This window comes from Amblyomma mixtum, chromosome 2 (assembly GCF_055824585.1).
Source record: "Amblyomma mixtum isolate Tamu chromosome 2, ASM5582458v1, whole genome shotgun sequence".
Taxonomy (NCBI): domain Eukaryota; kingdom Metazoa; phylum Arthropoda; class Arachnida; order Ixodida; family Ixodidae; genus Amblyomma; species Amblyomma mixtum.
The window spans coordinates 101562500-101569090 of record NC_143013.1 but is presented as its reverse complement, the minus strand read 5'-3'; positions in this window follow the sequence as shown (position 1 = coordinate 101569090).

The window sequence follows — 6591 nt, the reverse complement described above, 5'->3', positions numbered from 1 at the left end:
TCTGCACGTGGCAGCGGTGGTGGTTTGGCTCGAGCCAGTAGGCAGGCCCGTGCGATTTCCTTTTCATCCTTCTCTCAGTCACAACACAACAACACCGCGCTTAAGGCTTTCGCCTCACCGCACTTTAGGTCAACAAAGTGCCCCCTGAATATTTTGCAGTTTCTTTTGCACTATCAAGAGTATGAAGCTACCACGCGCTACACCTCCCCGATCCCTACCCCTACCTGTATTCTGTTCTGCTTTGCCATCATATTCTTGGCCAGGGTGTGTCAACCGGCTTTATTCATTTTCTTTCGCTGCATTCTCTGGATCAGCAGTTTGAACCCGAACACTTGTCTCTGCGATAGTTTCACCTAAATGTAAGGTGCTCGGAAAGTGAAAGCGAAGAGAAAACTGCTTGTTTCACATCTTTTCAATGCAAAGAGCTTACAAGGAAACACATTTTGGAACTAGACACCTAACGTACCTGAAGGTCAGCGCTCAATGCGGTTGCCACCTCATGTCAGCTGGCGAAAAACTCTGCTACATTGACGCCGTCAACCCGTAAAATATAACAATTAGGCAATCTCCTTGGGCGCTAAAGCATCGCCAAGTCTTATGCTATGAATATAAAGAATAAAATCACTTGATTTTTGCATCCTAAGGGCCTCTTAAAACACGGGAAAGGAAGCAAGCAATTAGGGCTGGCAAGGTTTTGCTCTCATGGCTGTTCTTAATAATGTGAAGAAAATTCATGGACCCCCACGGGCTCCATGCATTTTCATCCTGCTTGCCTGGGCAACTTTTCCATATTGGGCGCAAAATACATGGAGAAAGTTTGGTGCCTAAAACAATTGTCCATACTTCGGGTTGTGCACCTTGTTACGTGGCGGCAAGACGATAAAGCAAAACATAACGGATGGTGATGACATGATTTTAATGGCGCTGATGGCCTGGCGCGCGCGCGGGAACGCTCAGTTCGTCGTCTTCTAGTTCGCCGGAATAGTGAAGAGCCCCGGAAATTTCGACAACCTGAGGTTCTTTACCGTGCACTGACATCGCACAATACACGGGCCTCAAAAATTTTGCTTCGATCGAAATTCAACCGCCGCGGCCGGGATCGAACCAGCGTCTTTCGGGACAGAAGCCGAGCACCATAGCCACTGAGCCTGCTGCGGCTCCTCATCTCAAATGGCCAAGTAGCTCTAGCATTTACAGCTTTCTTAAAAGAGTGCCTCCTTCGCCTCAATGAGACTAAATTACACATGCAGTTCTGTAGTCGCGAATTGAGTCAATTACAGCCGCAGTGATTTTCGAGCATTGTCAGCATTGTAGCACATGGAAGAATTATAAACCTGTGCTCAATACTAATTCAATCATACAGTTGCTTTCTTCTTTAAGTTAATAACACAAGTTGTTTTAATGTAGTGTCCTGAAGGCGCTTATCATTTTGATTTAAAAATTTATATCGGAAGGTGAGGAAACAAGACGCATGTCTGCTTAATTACATGCAACCATACTAGCGCAGTTTAAATTCTCAGACTTCCTATATGAACCAGCAAAGTACGCATAGTCTAGGCAGAGATTTCTAAGCAATTTAGGCTAACAACAAAGTCATTTTAACATAAGTCATTCCTAAAAAGAGCGTTAAAAGTTTTAAAATTAAACTGCAAAAGATTAACAAGCTTTATTTTGCTGAAAATGTTGCTAATAAGCCGCAAATAGCACGTTCCAAAATTTTTTTCTTAACCTATTGCTTTGGGACCCAAATCACTGTTACGATCCGTCATTTATTCTGGTCAGGAAAAGTATTAAACATCACTGTGAAACTATACGTACGGACATACGCATGTAAGCCCCTCGCATATAAATGCTTAAATGGTTATTTTTATTTCAGTATATTTTGCGATATCATAGCTTTCACCCTTTGAATACACTATTACAAATTCTGTTTCAGATAACTGCTATACATGATCAATATATCCTGCATCCCTGAATATACGAACTATTCCTTCTCAGCCTCTACCGAGCGCTGCAAGCCAGTTTCTTAATTGCCACACCATGTTATGTTTATACTGAAGGTGGAATGTATGGCATTTCACTCAGTACTAAGCAACTACTTTGTTTTCCATTCGCATGGACACTTTTAAAAATATTTTAGAGTTTCAATGACAACATGCCATCTTTTTTCTGCATGTGTCAACATTGACTGGCTCTCAGTACACCTCTCCAGGCTTGTTTGCACTGCTGCCATTGCAGTATGCTGCCATTGCAAAAAAAAAAAAAACTGATGACCCGCTGTCACTGTGGAAAAAACAAAGCAGTGCAGTTCAGCCCAGTCATATATGGGTTCGCCCCAGTAATAGTCGCCACACTGTGCTATTTCTATTTTGGCTTTTCTAATGGTCTGAAAAACATGATACAAAGAAATCGGCATTGTTGCACGGTCACCCTTCTGTTAAATGATGAACTGTTGCAGTTACAACTGATCTTACATATTCCAAATTATTGTAAATATCAAAGCTTTCTCTTGTATTTGAATTTGTATTTGACAGCAGTTTGCTAAAATATGGTTAGTTTTTAATGCACGCGTAATTCAAACATAGGTTTATTATATGAGTGAACAGATAAGTGTTTTTCGCAATAACGGCTCAGTGGGGAGACACAAAGGAGGCCTGATTATATTAAAAGGACAGCTACTGATAACAAATAAATGAAAAAGACTGAAAAATAATGGCAATTAAATGCATGCAAAAAAAGGGCAGTGTCTTGGTTAGAATAACTGATATATTAAAGCGTACTTGATCTTAGCTGTTTGAGAAATCAATGGGAACTTCTCAGCTTTAATCTTGGCTAAATAAATAAATAAATAAATAAATAAATAAAGTTATCTTATTTTCTCTTTCAAGTACAAATCAGGGCCTACCAAAGCCTCAGAAGGCTTGAGTAGCAGCGCCCGGCAGCAGACAGCACACATGGCAGGTACTAACATGAAAAACTACAATAGAAAAACAACATAAAAGGAAAAAAGTAGAGGTAAAAAAAAAACAAAATACAAGTACTCACAAAAGGAAACAGCGAAGCATTAAAATAAACAGAATCAAACAGAATACGGGAGCTAGCAACCTAATTTAACTAGACAGGTTGTCTCTTTCTTTCTTCAGTTAGCGGTAAATATTTTTTATGTGAATGGTTAAGTACCAAAGGAACATAATTCTCTCTAAGATGCACGCCATATCTAGTACGCACTCTAGGTACTAGAAAGCGATCGCGAGTTTGAAGATCTTGCACAGGAACGTATGGATTGCAAAAATTGTTAGTCCAGATGCATTTCAAAACTACTGTTTCAGAAAATAAGCGTGAAAAGTGAGGCATATGTAAAAGTTCAAAAACACTATCTTCAACACGTGACACACCATTCATTACTGATTTAAGAGCGGAGTTCAGTATGCTCTTCGCCTTCATTCTCCAAATGGCAGAGCAGAAATAAAAGCTACATATGTCGTAGCGTCATATGCTTTAGGCTAAGGCGTGCACTATTTGCTTGCGTACACACACAGGGCAATGGGTCTTAACAGAGTGCAGCAAACAGGCGAATTTGCGAAGCAGAGAACAGAAGAAAAATATATGGGTATTCCAAGACATGTCGGCGTCGATGAATACTCCTAAGTGTCCGACCATTCACATAGGCATGATTAGAGAAGATTCGCAATCAGCAGAATTTGTTCTGTGCAGAAATGAAACATCATCAGGAATTTTCTTTAAATAATTGTGAAAAAATACTAATTGTGTTTTTACTCCTAACATCGATTAAGTTATTGCTGGACTATTACATAACTAACTCGTTGTCGTATTGAATAAATGATAATGCTGCCTTGTTGTCTCTGTGTCTAGCCACTAGGAGCGTATCATCAGCGTATTCGAAAACACGGTACACTTTGCAGTCAGAACTGAAACATTTATATATAGATTAAACAAAATAGGTGCAAGTATAGATCCTTGAGGAACACCGGATTTTATCTGTTGCTGATCACTTCTGAATTTACCTACTACAGCGAGCTGTGAACGATTGGACAGATAGTTAACAAGCAGAGACAGAAAAGGCCCTCTAAACCGGATAACCGCTGGTCCTTAAGGGTAACGGAGTGGATTCCAAGAGAAAGCAAACGTAGCAGGGGACGGCAGAAAGTTAGGTGGGCGGATGAGATTAAGAAGTTTGCGGGGATACAGTGGCGGCAACTGAGAAAGGACAGGGTTAATTGGAGACATGGGAGAGGCCTTTGCCCGGTAGTGGGTGTAGTCAAGCTGGTGATGATGATGATGAAACCCGCAATTTTGGACTTTATCGGACAATACATCATGATTAACAGAATAAAACGCCTTGGACACATCCAGAAGTAACGCACAAGCAAATTCATATTCGTCAATGGAACTGTTTCAAATATCACATAGTTCATGAAGCGTATTCTGCGCATCATGACCTTTAATAAATCCGAACTGATTACCACAGAATATTCCATGAGCTTCAAGAAAACGGATAATCATCATGGAAATATGTTTTTTCTAAAACAAGCGCAATGCAAGCTAAGATCGAAATACCACGATAAATTTCAACTATATTTTTTGACTCCACTCTTATACAAAGAAATGTCCAGTGCCTTCTTCAAGCTCTATGGTAGTATTTGGGTGGAAAGTAAGCCACTATTAATCGCGAGCAAAACTTGCTTTATGCGATCAAAATTTATGATTAGCGTATCAACTGATATACCGTCGCACCTAGGAGACTTTCGCCGGCTAAAGCCGGAAAAAAATGCAATAGAGATCGTCCTCAGTGTAGAGTGGCAATAATTCTGATTCAAGCACCGATTGCATGTTGTGATGGTTGACTGCGCACTTTTGGACGCGTAGCCTGACCAGCAGAAGAACAAAAAAAAAGCACTGAATTCATCAGCAAGTGTCAGAAACGACGCCCCAAAGTTGCGGGAAATTGAATCTGCTGTGTTCCTAGGTGCACAGCCACGTAAGCAATTAACAACATGCCGAGACCTTGCTGGATTCTTTTTTGATGCCACAAAACTTTCCTGGCAATATTTACGTTTTTCTGATAGAAGTAATGCATTTGCCCTGTTCGGGGCAGACCTGTACAGTGCCCTCAATCAAGCATTCAGACCAGCGGCGACATCGGGCTCAGGCCATTTCCATCTCTGCAATGGGCGAGATAACAACGTTATTAATCCACAAAAATAAAGCTTTCTTTGTGTTACTATGATAGTTTTTTTTTTCACAGGAATCTAACAAATATGGGAAGATTTCAGCAAATGAATCATAAAAAGAGCATTCGGAAGTGTGAGTTAAGAACAGATCCTAGTCATAGTTTTCCATTGCAGAGTCAAATCGATGTCTGTCAACGACTTCAAGTGTATCCAATTTGCCATGCTTCATTGTCCTAATCTCAGTTTATGAAAAAAAAACATGACAGCCAAGGAAGAAATGGTCCGAAATTTTTTCTTCAACGTTGAATCAGCTGAATTCGCGGTGTTCAAGGCGAACGTTCATGTGGTCCAGGCATGACGGTACTAATTTAATTCCAAAATTTTTACTCACGTGGGAAGGTTCATTGTGGTGTCAACACTGGCATCGGCAAGAGTGTTTAAGTATGCGACAACTTATTGTTTTCTCGTTTTTAGAAGATCAATTTTGATGTCACCAGTCATTTAAATACGACCGTGTGAAAATTTAGCCTTGCTCAGCTCTTCGGTGAAATAGGGAATACTATGCTTCGGTTGATGATAGATAGCAATCAGTGTTATCTCAACATGTCCCTTGTCAAAGCAGACAGCTAATGATTCAATGGTGGTGAATGCCATAGAAGCAGTCGTCGAAACCCGTCTTGAATAAAGACCACTATGCCTCTCCCTTGCCCAGGGTCACGAGAAAAGAAAAAGCTATTATATCCAGATGTCGAAATCTGCTGCGATACGTGATGCGAAGTGTTAATCTCAGTCAAAACGAGTGAATCAATAGAATCTTTTAATGCATTGACAACAAAGCAAAATTCATCCCAGTGCTTCTGCAAGCTTCTACAGGTAATGTTCACATGAACAACAGTAAAACAAGCTTCAGTGTTAGGCATGTGCTAAATCGCGTCTAGCAGGTGACTCGATCTTCTTCATCGACGTCATAGCTGCGTGCTTGGCAGTCACGTCTACCGCTGCGCTGCCTGCTGCTCGGCCGCTCCTCCTCTCCAGTTGAGGCATGGGATGTGTCACGTGATTCGCTCTTGCGCTTGGCAGTCACGTCCGCCGCTGCACCCACTGCCATCTAATTTAAACTAATTGGGCAACGCCGCAATTATATTACAATTAGAAACCATTAGAAGTAGCTATTCTCTCCGCGTGTTAAACTGCCAGCCTCTCGCGCTGTGGCAGTAGCTGGCGAAGCCGTGCACAGAGGGCGTCACCAATTCCTGCGCACGCATTGGTTTTTGTGACTGCCCTCTGCCTCAGTTGCGTAGATCAGCGGTGAATTTTTACATTTGCTTTCCCTCGTCATGGTTTCATGGAGAAGCATGCATTTTTTCTGAAAGTCTATTCGTCCACAGCATAGTTTTTT